Here is a 21,950-nt window from a genome sequence, read left to right as displayed (position 1 = left end):
TGTAAATGTTTCATGATATTTGTTGTATTATATCACCTTTATCTTTCAATATTGGTGAAATGAAGATCAAATAGCTGTATGTTGAAATATGTTGAAAAAGTCAAAACTTTACATGGGGTGTACTTACTTTTTCACGTGACTGTATGTATGTATATGTATATATATATATATGTGTGTATATATATATATATATATATATATATATATATATATATATATATATATATATATATATATATACATACTGTATATGTATGTCCATTTTATATGAATAATTGTATATATGAATAAGTCCATTTTACAGTTCTCCAACCTATAGATTTTGGCTTCATGACAAAACGTTTCGGCCACCAACCCGGCATGCCCTGGGCCCCCACAAGCCTTTGTCAAGAACAATTATTTCCTTGTTTACCTCTTCCCAGATACTGTATACCTGGGGGAAGGGGGTGGGCCTATTCCATCGACCAATCACAAAGCTTTGTTGCGAGACCTCGTGACCATTGACTCATGACACGTTGCTTCCAGAGGCAGTTTGAACTCGGTAGTGAGTGTTGCAACCGAGGACAGACGATTTTATGCGCTCCGTGCTTTAGCACTCTGCGGTCCTGTTCTGTGAGCTTGTGTGGCCTACCACTTCGTGGCTGAGCTGTTGTTGCTCCTAGACGTTTCCACTTCATAATAACAGCACTTACAGTTGATCGGGGCAGCTCTAGCAGGGCAGAAATTTGATGAACTGATTTGTTGGAAAGGTGGCATCCTATGACGGTGCCACGTTGAAAGTCACTGAGCTCTTCAGTACGGCCCATTATACTGCTAATGTTTGTCTATGGAGATTGCATGGCTGTGTGCTTGACTATATATACCTGTCAGCAATGGGTGTGGCTGAAATAGCCGAATTCACAAATTAGAAGGGGTGTCCACATACATTTGCTCATGTAGTGTATATATATATGCATGTATGTATATGTTCATATATATATATACATATATATATATATATATATATATATATATATATATATATATATATATATATATATATATATATATATATATATATATATACATATATATATATATATATATATACATATATATATATATATATATTGTTGCGGATCTCCCGAAGCCCGCCGACGTACAAAGGGGGGGGTTAAACCCCTTTTTCCCCTCGGGTCTTCGTGTCCACGAGGCCGCATCGCCACTCCCGCAGCGAGCGTGGAAAAGGGTATCGGGTCAACTCCACACGTACCTTTGGTACCCACACTGCCACGAAAACGGGGACCGGACCTCGCACAAGCCACGCTAATCGAGTACGCCGAGCGGTTTGCGTATCACGTGACTCGTGCCGTTACTTTTATGGAACCCAATTCGAGCGGTTTTATTCGTGCGATGTTAGGCCAATAGATAGAAAGGACGGGAACGATCAAATATGAGAAAGAACACAGGTTTATTTTTAATGTACAGTGATCAGGCTAAAGGGAAGGGACACAGAGCAGATGCTTAACAGTCTTAACTTAAAGCCCAGACAAAGGGCCCACTCACTCACGCGGGGCAAAAGGAGGAAGGAAAAGTTCGCGCGCCCAAACGCGTCCTGGCGCCGTCCACTCCAGACAGCTCGCCCGGCGTGACCCTCGGTTGTTCACGGCACGTGTGCTGGGAGCGCAGGCAAGGAGGTCGCGCGTCTGTGGCCCGGAATGGGTCGTCTTAACAAGCGCGATTAATACAGCGGCAGCAGAGCGCAGGGCACAGGGCACGGGGAGAGTTCGTGTACAGAGGGCTATGACAAGCAACTCAATCCACTCATGGCTACAATGTCTCTTTGATCTCCGACTTAACCACCACGGCTTTCCCAGCTCTGACTCGTTCTGACTCTCACCGTGTCTGACTTGTCTGCTCTGACGATTCTCTGACGCGGGGGGCTCGGGGCAGGGTTTTATATAGCCCCTCCCCGGTCCTACCCGAATGTTCCAAGCCTCTCCTCTAGCCGCCATTGTGAGCCACTCCCCTCGAGCTCTGATTGGCGGCTCGCGGCTTACCGGCCACCCCCCCTGCAGCTCCTCCCTTCGGCCTTGCCAGACTTGTTCCAGGCTGAGCACATGGTATTCCAGCCTAATCGAGGCCTTCACTTACTGGCCTGCTCAACGCAAAACTAACACAGGAAAGGAATACGCTTATATTTACTAAGAAATAACTGAACTACAGCGAGTCTACATGTTGTGGTGCATCTACCTTCGAGGGGGGGGGGGGGGGGGGGGGGGGGGGGTTATCTTTATTCACAAAACCGTAACAATATATATATATATATATATATATATATGTATATGTATATATATATACATATATACATATATATATATATATATGTATATATATGTATATATGTATATATATATATATATATATATATATATATATATATATATATATATATATATATATATATATATATATACACATATATATATATATATATATATATACACATATATATATATATATATATATATACATATATATATATATATATATGCTGTATATATATATACAGGGTGAGCCAGAAATATGGTCATTTTATGAAATTCGTGTGAAGGAAATAAAAAATTGTATTTCAAAATAAATTCATTCATGGTATTGAAGTACATAACATGCATTTTTATTATTTTTATATTGTACTGATTTAGTTTTATTTTTTGCAGGCAAAATACTTGAGTGACCTTGAGTGTCATTCGCATCATAGGGCCTTACTTCTTTGAGAACGATAACGGAAATGCCATCACTGTTACTGCAGCTCGATATACCGATATGGTTTCTTACTTCCCCTCCAGAGAATTAAACACATTTGCAGAAGTGAGCCCAGTGACGTGGTTTCAGCAAGATGGTGCAACCTCCCACACCGCCAGAGTGTCCATGACTACTGTAAGGGCGCTCTTTCCAAAGCATGTCATTTCCAGAAACGGCGATATTCCATGGCCAGCGAGGTCACCCAATTTGACTGCATGTGATTATTTATGTGGTCATATCTAAAGGACAAAGTGTATGTTAACCGTCCACAAACTCTTCATGAACTTAAGGAAAACAGACGTGAAATCAATGATATTGACGTGGCCATGTTGCAGAACGTCATGAATAATTGGCGTCCAAGATTGGAGGAATGTGTCAGACGAAATGGTGCGCATCTCCTCGATGTTCTTTTCCACAAACAAATGGCATGTTATGTACTTCACTTTCTTGTAAAAATTTGGTTTGAAATACAACTTTTTATTCCCTTTACAAGAGTGTTAAAAATAACCATATTTCTGGCTCACTCTGTACATAATATATAAAGCTCTTTATAACCACTGGCTGATTGACTGACTGACTGATATTAATGTTTGGTACCTTCCGGGTGTCGTAGAAAACTGATATTTGGCGTGCCGACAGAAATCGAAGCCAGTACAGCAGGAAATATCACAGAGCCGTTGGAAAGCGTCCGTACATGAAAATTTACGTTAAAAACCGTGAAGGCGTCCGTGAAGCGTGCACCGAAAAACCGTGCAGGTCCCACAGCCGACCTGGCATACAGATATATACATACCTGAGATACACCTTAAAGGGCACAGCGTCCCATCATTACCAGGCAACCAGTCTCATGAGTGTGCCTTATTTATTGAGCAACAATCACACAATAAACCCAATGAGCACTACAACGTGTTTGTGTGGCGGACGACACTTGTTGCTGACAGGTCGTGCAGCAAGTGCTGTGATGGGACTCGATCTGTGCCCTACTGCCTCGTCAAGTTAGGGGGTACAAATGTACGATACATATGTGTATGTATCAATTGTATCATGATCATTCTTTGCCCATTACTCTCGACGCAGAGTTCAAATTATAATGATAAAAAATAACCGAAACATTCTGTACGCTGTAGCTCGGAGTTTCTTCGAGAACATTCTCGTTTGGGTGGTTTACCAACACCGTAGTCATAGCTGTGTTGTATAAATGCGGTAATGGATACGCTGTGGCCTGTGGGTGCGAGGCTGTGATGCCTCTAATCGATGCCAATAAGCGCTACACACAGCCGGTGAAGGGGGGGGGGGGGGGGGGGGAGGCATGGAGTAGCTATACCGAGGCCAGTGGTAGCGCATTAATAAATACGACCAGGCAGTTTGCTTGGTTTAATAGCCGGAATATCATTGCGCTTGCCTCGTTTTAAAAGCAGTAAACTTCGGCCCATTAATGTGGGATGTTTCTCTACACCCTTTTACCGCTCCAATGATGCCATTATAGTCGCATTCCCAGAAGTGTCGGTATGGCTTTAATGCTGGTTACCTTTCATTATATGCGTTACTGGGGGTGTTCAGCTGCGTACTCGATCAACTGGCTGTGCAAAGTCCTTTAACAATGTGTTTCCAAAAAATTGTGTAGCACAACGGGGCCATTCAGAAAAGTTTTCTAGGCCCTGTGCAGGAGAATAACGTTGGTGGATAATGGACAAATTAACATAGTATGTATATAGGATGTTAACATGGAAACCCAGCATTGAGCTTACGTTATGGTAAGATGAGAACAACAGACAGGCCAATTCAGAATGGTCAGAGGGATATATATATATATATACAGTATATATATATATATATATATATATATATATATATATATATATATATATATATATATATATATATATATATATATATATATATATATATATATATATATATATATATATATATATAGTGTTGCGGTTGTGCCATAAAGGCAACCCCCCTATGGTTCGTTGCACGACAACATGTAGCCTGCATTAGTCAGTTATTTCTTATTGAATGTAAAGATTAGCCCTTTCCCATTGTGTAGTAATCAAAACCAATATGCGTTGAGTTAGGCAGAATGTCAAACCCTTGTGTGGTTAAGGGAAGCCATAACACCAGATGTGCAGAAAGGCGTGGCCAAAAGCACGGCCCACGTGACCAATGGCGAGCCGGGAAGCTGTCGCCATGATGCGGCAAACCTCAGCCAATGGGAGGCTGTGGAACATTTTGAGGGGTGTGGGCGGATCTGGTAAAAGCCCACACGGATCGCAATTTCATTCTCTTTTGCCTGGGATTTTTGCCTTTTGCCTGGTGACCACGTCGTCACCAGCGAGGAATCCCAGCACGTACATCGGTACGCCCTTAACCAGAGTGTCTTTTGTCCCTGTGAGTGTGTGTGTGTGTGTGTGTCTGTCTCAGAGTGTGAAGGCGCCAAGTCGGGGTTATTATTAGGTAATATTTGGTAAGCTGTATCTTCGTCTCTGTTTCTCTGTGCCTTGCAAATAAAAGGCTGTACATTTTGTTCTTACTTCCAACCTGTTCGGTACGTCTTTTCTCCATTGGCCTAGCATCATCCGGGACCGCATTTGGCTAGACTCAGGTCCATAAATCTCGTGGGGTAACGCCGCTTTCCACAGCGTGCAAAACCGCTCGGCACGCAATTGAATAAGGTGTGTGAAAGTGAGGGTTCGATCGCCGTCTTCGGTGACGTGTGCACCTTAAATTTAGAACCCTCCCGGTCCCTCGTACAATTGTTGTCAGGAGTGGGGATTTGACCGTACCTCCCGGCCCCCCGCAACAATATATATATATATATATATATATATATATATATATATATATATATATATATATATATATATATATATAATATTATATGGGGAAGAGGGGAGTATAAAGAGTGAGGTGGGGCATGGAGGGGGGAGGGTCGGTGGTTGGATGAGAAAGAAAGAAATTATTTCCGTGTTTGTTGTGCCGTGGGGAAATACAGACAAACACGAGAACGGCACTCAGTAGAGAGCATACATACCTCCACCTGGTTGGCCATATCACTCAATGGTGAATAATCACTTAAAAATTCTACTAGTTGGATCCGGATCCGGATCTTCACCAAAATTGCATCGATTCTACCTTGTCACACACACAACCGGTCCACCAAGTTTCGTCCGAATCTGTCCACTACTTTTTGAGATATTTTGTTCACAAACACCACCATCTCTTATCTTCCCCCATCCAAACCTTGATCTTTCTACCCCCGTTAATTCACCCCAGATCCACTTTTTTTTAAATTCCGACTTCTTTCCTGGAAGTCCTTGCAGTGTCCATGTCTTTTATACTTCTCCCACCCCCCCCCCCCCTTTCCCACGCCTCCTCCCCCCAAGCCCTGTCCCTCCCACAGATCTCCCGATGTCCCTGCTCTCAAATGTTGTGTTTGTGTGTTTCCCCCTGTCACCCCATCTTGTCTACCGCTCCCCTTATTATATGTTTTATGTGTCTGTTTGATTTTTTTTTGTGATTAATGTTAGCTCTTTCATGAGCCTCGATCTTGTATACAAAAACAAACAAACAACAACAAAAAAAAACTGACAGACAGACAAACGGACAGACAGGGGTGAAAACATGACCTCCATCCACCTTTGGTGGCGGAGGTAACAAGAAGACTTTAACAGCCCAGAAACTTTTCTGTGACACTTAACCTCGTCTATACCAAGTGGATGTCAAGCCTTCCCATCGCTTCCTGCTTATTCATTTCTGCAAAAAAATAAAAATTCCAAGATTTTATTTATTGTCACAATTCATTGTTATAGCAGCAAACTATACACAAAGAATTAAGTTAAGCACCCCCCCCCGTTTTTTTACAACCTCGCACATTACAAGTTTGTTGTCGTCAAAACAGTGTAATATACCCATGATATTGCTATATTTTCTGGAGAAGTGATATTATGGTCACATAAAAACATAACAATCATGCCGTTTTCAATATTTTATTCTGAATAATTGAAGGTGAAATTTTTTGGGAATTTTAGGCATATTTTCACCTCAATTTAAGTATGGAGCTATAGGTCCATCACGGACAGTGTGGATGACGTTTATGTTTTCTAACGTACAGTCATTGTTCTGAGAAGACCTCTAGCGATCTTTGCGTCAATAATGTGTGTAGGACCCACGTGATCGGATCACTGACTCAACCCTACGTCTCATAGACCCTGTAAGCCGTCGTATGCGTTGCTGTGGCAGGTTGAACCCCCTCGAGCACGTTTGGGACATGTTGGGACGACAAATTGCGAAGATGGTCCCTCCAATAGCCAATCTGGATGAATTGGAACGTGCATTACATCGGGAATGGAACAACCTGCCACAGCAACGCATACGACGGCTTACAGGGTCTATGAGACGTAGGGTTGAGTCAGTGATCCGATCACGTGGGTCCTACACACGTTATTGACGCAAAGATCGCTAGAGGTCTTCTCAGAACAATGACTGTACGTTAGAAAACATAAACGTCATCCACACTGTCCGTGATGGACCTATAGCTCCATACTTAAATTGAGGTGAAAATATGCCTAAAATTCCCAAAAAATTTCACCTTAAATTATTCAGAATAAAATATTGAAAACGGCATGATTGTTATGTTTTTATGTGACCATAATATCACTTCTCCAGAAAATATAGCAATATCATGGGTATATTACACTGTTTTGACGACAACAAACTTGTAATGTGCGAGGTTGTAAAAAAACGGGGGGGGTGCTTAACTTAATTCTTTGTGTATACATACCCCGTGCTTTAAATGATGGTATTAAGGTGGTTAAATAAGGGTGTTATTTACTAATGCACAACCACCTTTTGGCCCATATGCAAATCGCACAAACACAACCTTGAGTTTTTGTCCTTAAATGGAAAACAGCTCTTGTGATATGCAACCTGAAGATATCCACCTTTAGGATGTAGATCTTTCTGAGTACAGGTTTCCGCACTTTGTGCAGGTATCTGCATGGACTTTCGTGAGCCACAGCTTAACGACTCAGTGTGTGTGTGTGTATAGGTGCTGAGAGTATAAAGGAGCACGAGCTCCCTCCAAGGGAAGGTGTCCCATTGTCCGATAGACATGCACGAGAGTTACAGGAAGTCGATGATCATATCAGAAAGTTACGGTTGGAGATACTTGGCCGTTGGTCAATGGCTGCCGTGGCCGTTATCGTTTCACTTAGTCAGCTCGTCTGGAAATGGTGCAACACACCTCATGACTCTGCAGCCTTTGGCTGCTTACCTTTTCCTGACCCCTCTTAATCGTGTTCCTTTTCCCATCGTCTCCGAGAGCTCCTTGGAGATTTGTCTTGCTGAAGCAAATAGCATATTTGGCTGTGGGACGTTGCTTAATATCCTGCCATGTGGCAAGAGGCCTTCTGTTAAGGATTACTCCCGAGGGAATATCGGAGAGTTGGACAGAGTGTGTGGTTGCCTGCAGAGACGTGTCATAATGCCCGCGATTGATTCTCTCCTCAAACAAACCTCATGTACCACAGGTACATTCTGTGAAGCCCTTGGTCTTTAGGAAAACAGCGAGAGTGGTGTTCAGCCATTTGCGTTTGAAAAGGTATGTCTACTCCTTCCTGTGGTACCCCAAACCTTGTGGTACCCCTGTGGTTTGGGGTGTGGTACCCCAAAAAGCTTTAAGGTGTATGAGGTTGGGGTGGGGGGCTTCAGGTAGGTGGGAACTAATGGGTGCTAGCCTGCTGTCTTTTACACCTGGCCAGGTGCAATGTGTGAAGGTGGTGTGACCATGAGGTGTTGAGGAATGATGGTGCTGATAGTTTGCCAGAGAACAAGGGCCTTGTTTGATTTTCCACCGATGTCACTGGTCAAGTGGGTTTTTGATTTGAAGTTCATTTCTTGTTGCGCTTCAGCTTTTAATTTCCATTTTAAACTCCATCTCTTGGTTTTATCTCTACGACGACTCAATTTGTAACGCCAGGGTTTGCCTCAAAAAATGAACTTATTTTGAGGTTTGAGAAAAACTTCTGAAAGATTTCTCACTCGAGGATTTGCATTTTATCATTCTGATAAGTTTACAACTGAACAAGTAAACGCACTATGTAATCAACAAATTGAACCAGCAAGCTTGCACACGATCATTATATATATATATATATCTGTGCAGCGTCTGTCCTATCCTGTGTTGTCCTGTGTTGTGTTGTCTTGTCACTGAACTACTTTGTCAAACTTTTGTGAAATCGTACCAAACTTCTGGTATGCACATATCGCTCCCGTCGGTATGTCCTAAGGGTATTTTTTTGAAAAAATTTCCAGTTTTTTTTTTGGGGGGGAATTTTTTTGCGAATTTTTTTTTTCAACTTCAATTGTTTATAAAATGTGATATCACGTATATTACAAATACATTTGTGCAAAATAATTGTTTGAAGTATGATTGGCTTAAACCATGACAAAACGGCAACTCGGGTACAGTCATTTATCTCTATATCTACACATCTGGGCAGTGTCTGTGTTGTACGGACAAACGGACAGACAGACAAACGGACAGACAGGGGTGAAAACATGACCTCCATCCACCTTTGGTGTCGGAGGTAACAAGAAGACTTTTACAGCCCAGAAACTTTTCTGTGACACTTAACCTCGTCTATACCAAGTGGATGTCAAGCCTTCCCATCGCTCCCTGCTTATTCATACCCATACATACCCATACCCCAAACTCCCTCAAACTTTTGTTTCCGTGGTTGTGAAGTGTCTTTAATAACGTTGTGGTGGTTTTGAATCACGTGGTGGTGAGGTATTTTGAATTATGTGGTGGTGAGGTGTTTTTAAATGACGTGGTGGTGAGGTGTTTTTAAATCACATGGTGGTGAGGTGTTTTGAATTACATAGTGGTGAGGTGTTTATAATTACGTGGTGGTGAGGTGTTTATAATTACGTAGTGTTGAGGTATTTATAATTACGTGGTGGTGAGGTGTTTTTAATTATGTGGTGGTGAGGTGTTTTGAATTAGTTGGTGATGTGTTTCGAATTACGTGGCGGTGATGTGTTTTGAATTACTTTGTGGTGAGGTGTTTTGAATTACGTGTTGGTGAGGTGTTTTGAATTACGTGGTGGTAAGGTGTTTTGAATTACGTGGTGGTGATGTGTTTTAAATTACTTTGTGGTGAGGTGTTTTGAATTACGTGGTGGTGAGGTGTTTTGAATTACGTGGTGGTGAGGTGTTTTCATTACGTGTTTTATGGCTGTGAGGTGTTTTAAATTACTTGGTGGTGAGGTGTTTTAAATTACTTGGTGGTGAGGTGTTTTGAATTACATAGTGGTGAGGTGTTTTGAATTACGTGGTGGTGAGGTGTTTTGAATTACGTGGTGGTGAGGTGTTTTCATTACGTGTTTTATGGCTGTGAGGTGTTTTAAATTACTTTGTGGTGAGGTGTTTTGAATTACGTGGTGGTGAGGTGTTTTGAATTACGTGGTGGTGAGGTGTTTTCATTACGTGTTTTATGGCTGTGAGGTGTTTTAAATTACTTGGTGGTGAGGTGTTTTTAAATCACATGGTGGTGAGGTGTTTTGAATTACATAGTGGTGAGTGTTTATAATTACGTGGTGGTGAGGTGTTTATAATTACGTAGTGGTGAGGTATTTATAATTACGTGGTGGTGAGGTGTTTTTAATTATGTGGTGGTGAGGTGTTTTGAATTAGTTGGTGATGAGGTGTTTCGAATTACGTGGCGGTGATGTGTTTTAAATTACTTTGTAGTGAGGTGTTTTGAATTACGTGTTGGTGAGGTGTTTTGAATTACGTGGTGGTGATGTGTTTTAAATTACTTTGTGGTGAGGTGTTTTGAATTACGTGTTGGTGAGGTGTTTCGAATTACGTGGTGGTGATGTGTTTTAAATTACTTTGTGGTGAGGTGTTTTGAATTACGTGGTGGTGAGGTGTTTTCATTACGTGTTTTATGGCTGTGAGGTGTTTTAAATTACTTGGTGGTGAGGTGTTTTAAATTACTTGGTGGTGAGGTGTTTTGAATTACTTGGTGGTGAGGTGTTTCAAATTACTTGGTGGTGAGGTGTTTTGAATTACTTGGTGGTGAGGTGTTTTGAATTACTTGGTGGTGAGGTGTTTTGAATTACGTGGTGGTGAGGTGTAATCGTCCCAAACTTCCAGTCTGCACCTGCCCCTCCCCTATGTTTGTGCTGAGGGGTTCTTTCTTGAAAAAAAAACATTCAACCTAAATCTTCAACCTAAATTGCCTATAAAAATGTAATATCACAAACACAACAAATACATTTGTGCAAAATAATTGTTTGTATTATGATTGGTGTAAATCATGACAACACAGCAACTCAGGTACAGTCATTAGCCTCAGCTAAAATAAGCCCGTTCCTCAGTAACGAAGCTAGTATGTATATATTGTTGCGGATTCGGGGGTCGGCTCTCCCCTTATCAAGGGGGGGGGGGGGGGGTTAATCCCCTTGTCCTTTTAAGCTGGCCGTCCCGAGTCCTGGAAGCTACAACGCTCCTCCCGGTCGGTCTTGGGTAGGGTGATTAGTCAATTTGGGTCCCAAATACCTAATTACCAACACCGACCGCGAGCAGGGAAATAACTCCCGCTCGAACCACGGATAAGATGGAAATTGCCGAGCGGTTAGCAATCCGCTTTTCGAGCTTTTAACCAAGAGACTAAACCAGATTATAGCGGTTCCGAAATTATGCCACAGGTACTCAATGGAAAGAAAGGACGGAGGCGATCGGATTAGGGAAAAACCAAGAAAGAACAAGGTACATTTATTAACAAACCAAAGAGGAAACTAAAGGAATATACAAGAAGAAGAAGAAGAAGCAGGACACAGGGCAGGCTTATCTAAACAGTCTTAACTTAACGACCCCAGGACAAACAGACACACTCACACGGGGTGGTAGCTGGTAGGGGAGGAAGGTCCAAGCAGATGTCCAGGCTCCTCGTCCGGTCCCGACTTGTGCCGTGGTAGTGGTGGAAGCAGGCCAGCAGCGCGTCGTTGTCGTTGACCGCGAGCGGACCTTACGTATATCGGGGGGACTGGGAGGCTACGGACGTAATACGTATTTCGTGCCAGCGCTCTCTCCCTCCCGATTAATGTTCGTATCAGAGGCAGTTCGTATCAGAGGCAGTTCGTATCAGAGGCAGTTCGTATCAAACGAGCTCCCTCACGCAGTTCCTCAAGTCCCCAAGTCCGTGCAAAAGGAATCCGCCGAATGAAGTCCGTGGAAAGAAGTCTGTGGAAAGAGGTCCGTCAAAGGGCTTTGCGCGTGCGCTTATATAATGCGCTCACAGATCAATGCGCGCTTCATCACACCACGCCCACCAGTGAGCTCACCTCAGCCCTGGTTGGTTGGCGAGGGCTCACCGGCTCCGCCCTTAATGGTGAGTTTACGTGCCACACCTCGTTCTTGTGTCCCGCCCCCTTTTCCTCGGCCTGAGACCGCATGTTCAATGGCGTTTGGAGCGAGCGCTAAGGTGTCGACGAAGGCTCAATGCAGGGAACGCTGCTAATCAAACCACGTGACAAATTGGGGAGAGACAAGCCCCGACTGTAGGGGCGCATAATGGCGTAGCTTGTAGAGAGCGGCTGCAAAATGAACGGAAGGGCCTATGCTTATTTAATTGATGCAATGTAGATTCAACTATTGGGAACACGGCCTTATCTGACACATAATAAGGAAATAACTAAAGTTCCTATGGTGGCCTACGTGTTGCATATGGACTAACTAAGGGTGCAACCTTTAACCTTTTAAATGATGGAATATTATTTACAAGTATTTACAAAGTGAGGGGTTCTCAAAACCACAACACTGCACCCTCCTTTCCTCCAGGCCGGCCCGGGCCGAAACAACTTTAACTTAGTGTGACACTTAGGTGTGGTTACTCTCTACTTTTAACCTCACCCTGAGTGCGACAGTTTTAACACTAAATATGTCCCGACTGCTGCTTTGCATCCTATCTAAGAGACTCATGCCCATAGACTAACCGAATAGCGGAATTATTTTTAAACTACACATTTAAGCCGGTGGGGAGCATTATTTACAAAAACACAAATTATTTACAAACTGTCACCCAGGACCTGTCTTTTGTGGGAAACAAGAAAAACATGTTTTGAGAAGAGGAAAATCACTGCACTGCACTACACTGATACACCATACCATATGCACCAATAATAAGAATGCACCACTAAGCACCAAAAAGCACCAAAAATAATCAATGCACCAAAAGCACCATAAATGAAAAAGGCACAAAAACAACCATTTTTAAAATAATAAATGATGCCTTGTGATGTCTTCTCTGCTGGGCCGATGCTTCTGGTTGTCATCTTGCTTGATGTTGTTTATTAAGAGGGCACACACCGCGTCTGCTTTTTATTACTCAGGGCCAGCAGGGCCAACTCCGGTGGTCCACCTGCATGGCATGGAGGCCACTTTGAAAACAGTGGTCCGCAACCAGATACCGCGGGCAATCATGGCCGGTCCCAGCAGAGGTGCTAGGCCACAGTACGTGTGGTCCATAAGGTGGTGCTAGGCCACGGAACATGTGGTCCATGAGTGGTGCTAGGCCACAGAACGTGTGGTCCATATGGTGCATCAGTGCAGGCCGGAGGCAGCAAAGGTGCAGGCGCACAACTGTGGTCACCTGCACACACCCCCCCCCCCCCCCCCGGGCACAAAAGAACAATGGTCCGTGAGTGGGGAAGGAAGGACAAGCAGATCAGTGGGCATGGGTGCAAGGGTACACACCAATACAAAGCAATGTGACATGAAGGGCGCGGGAGAGCGAGCCGAGAAAGCTCGTCCCTAACCGTTCGTCACCCCCCATGTCACCTACCCTACCCTTGCCCCTACCCCGTATTTACACAATTTACAAATTACAAATCCGTCGCTAATGTCTTGTCTTTCCCATCCCCTCTAAACCAAATCCGTCATCAATCCCTCCTATGGAGGAAGATATGGAATACAAACAATGTCCCCCCACGTCATGATGCGTCTTTCATTTCAAATGCTTGCCAAAAAAATGTGGTGTGGAGTTATTTCACCTTGGTAAGTGGATGTGGATTTTGCGAAGAGATTTTCTCCTATCTTTACTCTAATTGACATTAACACTTTACACTACCTGGGGTTTTACCCTGCCAATCCATTGGCCATCATTAAACTATGTGGTTCGAAAAAACCAATTCCCATTAACCAAACTGTGGCACTCTCCAATTTGGGGTCTCGCTCCCCTGATTTTTCCTTCTGTGCCATTGCACAATTTCAGGGCTGGGTCGTGTGGCTCACCAGCAGGACCGCTCACCTGCACACCTCCGCCACTGCAGTTGCCACCCGAGCTTACCTGCTTCTCACCCTAACCTGGGGAAGGCCCTCTGGCTCTCTCACCCCGCTACCGCCCTCTCTGGCGTCGGGCTACCCGTGTCCTTCTCTGGATCCTCGGGCCCCATTGAACTCTACCTGGCTCCCAGAGCCTACCTGCGGCCTCACCTGGCCAACAGACTACCAGTGGCAGAGTGCTCAACCAATCACACACACTAACAGGCCACACGCCCAGCCATTCCATACACCCCTGCACCCATTCAAGCAGTACACTGCTACTTCCGCACCACAGATGTCAACATCCAACCACAATTTACCTACTCCCTCTACCTACTTTTAAACTACCCTCCCCGGGTACTCGTGAAGGGGTCCATCCTTCCCCCCATCCACTCCTTCGCACCATACGCTCCACTCCACGTATTCCACACTCCACACCATTCATTCCATACTCCATTTACTCCAGACCATCTATTCCATCCAACCATTCTCCATACACCTGTACTGCACTTGCACACCATGCAAGCCAATGCACTCAATGTCATCAATACACACACACACATCTTTCACAAGCATTGCCTCTCAATTCCTCATTTCATCCAAAATTTAAAGCTCATACACACAGCATCATTTAACTATCTATTGCCCTTCCAAGATTAGTGCTTCCCTGTCACCCCTTATACTATTGCACATCCCTCGTCGTTATCAACCAACTAACCTGGCTATGTCCCCACTACCTGTACAATGTCACTACTTAAATCCTGGTCACCTATAGTCATCTCTAGTTCCCTATACATTATCCTAACCCTCCCGGGCTAGTTTTCACTGCCACCCCATAAACCTATAGCTCCTTTGCCCAAATACAGTGGTGATGTGAGGGATGGTAGATTTACCATCTCTCGACATCGGGCATCTCCCCCTATCACCCCCCAGTAATCTCGCACTATGAGCCCCCGTCATGTGAGGTACTGGGTCCCACCTCGGCGTCTAAAGCCGAGGCGATCCACGAGGGCGCCTGCTCGCCGGTGTAGGGTCTTATCCGGTCGGCATGGACGATCCGAGGGAGGGCTCCTGGCCCAATTTTGATCTTAACGACCACGTCACAGACTTGCGAAAGGACGACCCCCGGGCCTTGCCAGGGAGAGGTGAGTTTGGGGCACCTACCCTTCCGCCTCGGGGGATTGAAGAACCAAATCTTCATCCCCGGAGCGTACTGACTCCCCTGGCTCCGGTGGTCGTACCTGCGCTTCATCTTGGCCCCCGCCAGCTGGAGCCGGCGGCATGGACCCTCTCCATGCCTTCCTCTAGGTGACGTGCATAGCCCTCCCTCGGCGGGATATCAGTGGTCTCTGGCACGGGACCGCATAGCAAGCCGGCGGGAGCCCGCAACTCCCGCCCATACATAAGCAACGCTGGACTGCATGCGGTGGCCCCGTGCTGACTGGTTCCAATTTAACCTTTTAAATGATGGAATATTATTTACAAGTATTTACAAAGTGAGGGTTCTCAAAACCACAACCACATATATATATATATATATATATATATATATATATATATATATATATATATATATATATATATATATATATATATATATATAGTGTTCAGACTCACGGCCACGTGACATTTCATGATGGCAAAACAGTTCCAAAAAGTAGAGGTTTGCAAAGTATCGAAGGTTCATAAAGTTAGAGGTGTGCGTGATATTTAAGGTCTAAAAGGTAGAGGTGTGCGTGATATTTAAGTTCATAAAGTTGGAGGTGTGCGTGATTTTTAAGGTGGTAAAGTTAGAGGTGTGCGTGATGTTTAAGGTCTAAAAGGTAGAGGTGTGCGTGATATTTAAGGTCTAAAAGGTAGAGGTGTGCGTGATATTTAAGGTGGTAAAGGTAGAGGTGTGCGTGATTTTTAAGGTGGTAAAGTTAGAGGTGTGCGTGATATTTAAGGTCGTAAAGTTAGAGGTGTGCGTGATATTTAAGGTCGTAAAGTTGGAGGTGTGCGTGATATTTAAGGTGGTAAAGTTAGAGGTGTGCATGATATTTAAGGTGGTAAAGTTAGAGGTGTGCGTGATATTTAAGGTCGTAAATGTAGAGGTGTGCGTGATATTTAAAGTTAGAGGTGTGCATGACATTTAAGGTGGTAAAGTTAGAGGTGTGCGTGATATTTAAGGTCATAAAGTTAGAGGTGTGCGTGATATTTAAGGTGGTAAAGTTAGAGGTGTGCGTGATATTTAAGGTCATAAAGTTAGAGGTGTGCGTGATATTTAAGGTCATAAAGTTAGAGGTGTGCGTGATATTTAAGGTGGTAAAGTTAGAGGTGTGCGTGATATTTAAGGTGGTAAAGTTAGAGGTGTGCGTGATATTTAAGGTCATAAAGTTAGAGGTGTGCGTGATATTTAAGGTGGTAAAGTTAGAGGTGTGCGTGATATTTAAGGTCATAAAGTTAGAGGTGTGCGTGATATTTAAGGGGGTAAAGTTAGAGGTGTGCATGATATTTAAGGTGGTAAAGGTAGAGGTGTGCATGATATTTAAGGTGGTAAAGGTAGAGGTGTGCATGATATTTAATGTGGTAAAGTTAGAGGTGTGCGTGATATTTAAGGTCGTAAAGTTAGAAGTGTGCGTGATATTTAAGGTCGTAAAGGTAGAGGTGTGCGTGATATTTAAGGTCATAAAGTTAGAGGTGTGCGTGATATTTAAGGTGGTAAAGTTAGAGGTGTGCGTGATATTTAAGGTGGTAAAGTTAGAGGTGTGCGTTATATTTAAGGTCATAAAGTTAGAGGTGTGCGTGATATTTAAGGTGGTAAAGTTAGAGGTATGCGTGATATTTAAGGTGGTAAAGGTAGAGGTGTGCGTGATATTTAAGTTGGTAAAGGTAGCGGTGTTTAAGGGTCGAGGTAATGAGTGTGGAAAACAGTATTTTGCTGACAAAAAGGTGTGTAATGAGCAACCACTGCTCGACGTCACGAGAAGCTCATGGATGAGGTTGCGATGAAATCAAAGGGTCGGATTATTCAAACCTCTCCATCTCTTTCATATTTGATCCTGATATTACACGAGCCCCTCTACCAGCTACCTTGCCAATCCCTGTGCCTTGTGACTGAATTCAGGTGTGATGGCTTCGTCCAGGAGTGCAGGAAGGCAATTGTAACTGAAAACCCATGCTGAGATTCCACAAAAGGCACCTTTTACACAGGACGTCGACTCAGTTGGGCCTGTTAGTGTTCGACCTGGAATGCAATAACCAGGCGCAGTGGGAGGGAAGACAAGGCCCGATCACGTCACCTCCCGGTGAGTGAAGATCACTAAATCACTTGTTCCACTTCGCAATTTGATTGGTTGATCAAACTCACCACCCACACTCACGGGCTCCATTGTAAGACAGGAAGTCAGAGTGACCAGTCAATGAAGCTGTTGTTGTTGTGAAGAGCTGTGTAGTAATGTCGACGAAGCGTGTAGCTCATGAGGAGTTGTGATAGGGTACACGTCGTTACACTGGACCAACCACTACCTCAGTCAAACAAACAGTGATGTTGGCTCCACTATCCTTCATTGTCAACATTTCACCCTCATGGACAGTTTATCTGCATTTATCTGGCTATTTGCTTATCAAACTGTTGTCGTTGGGAGAAGCAAATGGCACTTCGGTAAACAGACTTGGGACACTTGCCTGACGATAGAAATGAACACCAGATGAAACTTGGGCGTCATCTGGAGCTTTAATCGTGTCCAGTTGGCCTTCATCAAAAGCCTCATTGTTTTTATCTCAGTTGTTGCGAAATAGATAATTGTGCTACATTTGATGCAGTCTGACTGTTGCTGATGTAAAGATGTAAAATGCCGATGACGAATCAATCTTGGAACGTCTTCAGATCGACAATCAATTATTTTACATAGTGTCACGACAACGTTGGTGGCAAATCATGGAGCACATGAGACAATTGGGCAAACTTTTCATTGCAGAGGCTGACCAACAATTCAACGAGGGTTGTGGTGAGAAGTATTTCATGAAGAATGGTTGGCTGTGCATAGTTTTTCTTCACAGTGCAGCATTTGAAAACGAGGAATCTGTACATATAGTACATCAGCAGAAAATAAATAAATCTGCACATAAGCAGAAAATAAAAAAATCTGTACATAAGCAGAAAATAAATAAATCTGTACATAAGCAGAAAATAAATAAATCTGTACATAGGCAGAAAATAAATAAATTTGTACATAAGCAGGAAATAAATAAATCTGTACATAAGCAGAAAATAAATAAATCTGTACATAAGCAGAAAATAAATAAATCTGTACATAAGCAGAAAATAAATAAATCTGTACATAGGCAGAAAATAAATAAATTTGTACATAAGCAGAAAATAAATAAATCTGTACATAAGAAGAAAATAAATAAATCTGTACATAAGCAGAAAATAAATAAATCTGTACATAAGCAGAAAATAAATAAATCTGTACATAAGCAGAAAATAAATAAATCTGTACATAAGCAGAAAATAAATAAATCTGTACATAAGCAGAAAATAAATAAATCTGTACATAAGCAGAAAATAAATAAATTTGTACATAAGCAGGAAATAAATAAATCTGTACATAAGCAGAAAATAAATAAATCTGTACATAAGCAGAAAATAAATAAATCTGTACATAAGCAGAAAATATTAATTAGACTAATGAACATGATTGAATAATTAAATTGATATATGTGGGGAATTTACATACCCAGACAAGGTATCGAACCCAGGTCCTTCTGAAAACCGTACCAGTGCTCCGCCATCATCTGAGCTATCTGGGCGACCCTGACCGAGCGTGCAATTTTCCCCACAAATATTACGTCATCACTTGTGTACTTTAACATGAATACGAGGTACCTTTATATAAATCAACATTTCGTATGCAGCCTCGTGCTGCTGATTGCTTCATTGCTGGAAGTGTGGCTGTGCCGCTGATGCGGGGCCCCCTGCTTCCAGTAAAAGCTGGTACTCATTTTCCAGTAAGCTGCTGAGTCAACCCATCTGGTGTTATTTAGCAGCATGACAGGGGCTCGAACTCAAGACCCTAATAAGATCTTACGCCAGCCACCTTCACCATTAAGCCAACACCAGGTTATTTATATGAACAAGCATTCTGAGTATTGCGCTGCAATACATGTCCCCTACCAAAGTTCAAAGTGCCATAACTTTGTCAAAAATGATCGAATATGCAAATTTATACACGGTTGATGCTGGTTTTCAAACTTGATCTGAGATATGCTGAGACACGTGTGTGTCACGCCTCGCCTCGTTGATAAGCCCGCAAGGTCGCTCCGTGGAACGTATTGCACTGTGTGAATTATATAAATTATTACCAACTCACGGTCTGAGGTACTAGCGATTCAAGAGATATCCATTTTTATTTTTTTCGTTTAATTAACGATATCTGCCAAACCACGTGCCCTATCGCAAATTCCAAAATGACATTTTAGTAGACTGACATGCTGAACAGATCTGTGAAGTTTCCCCTCGATTGGATCAAAAATGAGGGAGGAGCTCGGTTTTAAAGGTTCATGCTTAAAAACGTCATCAATCTGAAACCATGTGACGCATGACGTCATGCTCGCTGAGTTTTTTGTTCGTCATGGGTATGCGTTTCTGCCTGCAAAGTTTGGCCTCGATCTGTTCGGCCGTTGTAGAGAAAAAGGGGTTTTCATGTTTTCACGAAAAACAATATGGCGGCCGAACCACGTGACCTGTGAGGTCATAATTACCATTAAAATATTCTACAGACCGAGTCCCTCCTATGGTGAAATTTTTTATCTCAATCGGTCCAATTATTGCAGAGAAATTGGTTTTTAAAGGAAATTAAAACTTTAAATGTCACTGAGTTAAGGATCATCAGAATTATCAGAATTCCCAAAGTTCAAAGTGCCATAACTTTGTTAAAAATGATCGAAACGTCGTGAAGTTCGAACTTGACCTGTAACTTATCATGAGGAAACCATGTGCCAAGTTTGAAATCATTAGCATTAAGCGTTTAGAAAAAAAGTCCGGAAAACTTCTTTGCGTGACGGACTGACGGACTGACGGACTGATGGACTGACGGACTGACGGACGGATGGGCTGACGGAGGGACGGATGGACTGACGGAGGGACGGATGGACTGACGGAGGGACGGATGGACTGACGGAGGGAGGGACTGACTGACGGAGGGACGGCGTGCAAACCTATAGTCCCCTCCGGTGTACACCGGTAGGGGACTAATAACAAGGACATTAAGAAACAGTGTATAAATCAGTGCACAGTAATGTGTATACACCGCCAAAATTTCCTTATCTTAAGACAAAAACAACTCAAAATGAGAAAACCTTTATTGTGAGTGGTGCAATTCAGGAATGATGTATTTTTTCTTCAAACAAGAAGTATGTGCAGTATAGACAGACTGTTTCATGGCAAAGGGGTACAATCTTGGATGGTCACCACTCGGACGCGGGATACTCAATGGCCTCATTTCCCAGCAATCTGGTACTCATTTTGCCACCCTCGGAAGGATTACAGGCCGGTAGCCTACCTGGTGATGTTTTGGTATGGGCTGGCGGCTTGAACTCAGCTATTGTTGTTGGCTCAAGAATACTATGAGCCAACAACCTTAACCTTTCAGCCACAACTATGCATGCATTTGTAACCACTGACTGACGTACTCATTTAAATGTTTGATACTTTCTTAGTGGGCAAGAAAGCTGAAATTCGGTATACGCTGAAAACTCGAAGCCATGATTCCAGGGGAAAAAAATCACAAAACTGGGGGTGGGGATGAATGGGGGGAGGGGGGGGGGAGCACGAAATGATGCATGGGGTGACCAAGATGGATGCAGAAGGAAACCTTCAGGAGGGATAATTGGAAACGTGGAAGAAGGAGTGATTGGGGTTGGTGGGTTAACGGGGGTAGGAAATATGGTTTTGGATTGGGGATGATCTGAGATGATGGCGAACACCTGTGTTGAAGACCTGAAGGGAAGAATGCGATTGAGGAGGATGTGGAAGTTGGTTCCACAGGTGGGGAAAAAGAAGAGCAAATGAGTGGAGGTGAGCAATGATTCTGGATATAAGTAGTTTCAGGGTTGATGGTGGACCTGTGTGCCCAGCACAAACCTGAAGGGGGACGGGGGGGGGGGAGGAAGCGGGGGGGAGGAAGCACAGAAAGAGCAGAGGGTGCAAGGCCAGAAAGGAGGCTGTGGACAGACAGACCACCGACCTGTCTGCAATGGCGACGTGATAATCCCATAGACTCAACTTCATCGCAGAATATTCCAATGATCCTGAAGGCCTTGGTTTCCATGGCATCAAGCTCAGCAAGATGTGAGGCCCAGGAGCCAGCCCAGAGGACAGAGCAGTACTCCATCAAGGTGAGGATGAAAGCCTTGTGGGTGGATAATAGTTCAGGAATGCCACGGAAGGACTTTCTTTGTACGACTCAGGATACCCAGTCAGCGGCCAACTATAAAATGTGGTTTTCCCAAGGCTTACTGCAATATATAGCATATCAAGGAAATTTTATTTCCTGTCCCTCCCCCTCCCCACCGTCTGCATTTTCAGGTGCATAAGAGATTTCTTCTACCCGCTAAAAAATCAAAAAAAAATAATCTTATTTCAAGAAATCCTTTTTTCTTAAGAAAACAAGTTGCACAGAGCATCACAGCACATGATATATCGACAACTACTTCATTAATGCTTGAATGATTCCCACATTCCTGTGGGGTCTGCCACGAAGATCGTTGGCCTAATAGCCTCTCATGAACCGACTGGCCATGCCTGACGTTCGATGGAAGGTGACAGGGATTTGTAATTTATTGCCAA

General features: G+C 43.4%; 1 protein-coding gene across 3 annotated transcripts in view; it reads left to right on the top strand.

Annotated features, from left to right (window-relative positions):
• Positions 1 to 21,950, top strand: part of LOC137428984 (uncharacterized) — a 158,140-nt gene that overhangs the window by 53,621 nt on the left and 82,569 nt on the right. The window contains exon 1 of one of the 3 annotated variants that reach the window (XM_078780906.1): positions 8,223 to 8,389. The exons of 1 other annotated variant lie outside the window; for it this stretch is intronic. The gene's annotated coding sequence lies outside the window, so the exon portion shown is untranslated. Of the gene's footprint in view, positions 1 to 8,222; positions 8,390 to 21,950 lie in introns of those variants that run through there. One more of the 3 variants, XM_078780904.1, reaches the window with a different exon arrangement.

The sequence above is a fragment of the Myxine glutinosa genome, chromosome 6, assembly GCF_964187855.1.
Source record: "Myxine glutinosa chromosome 6, kmMyxGlut1.1, whole genome shotgun sequence".
NCBI lineage: Eukaryota > Metazoa > Chordata > Myxini > Myxiniformes > Myxinidae > Myxine > Myxine glutinosa.
Note: the sequence above shows the minus strand (reverse complement) of the source record. Positions and strands in the feature narration are given on the sequence as shown.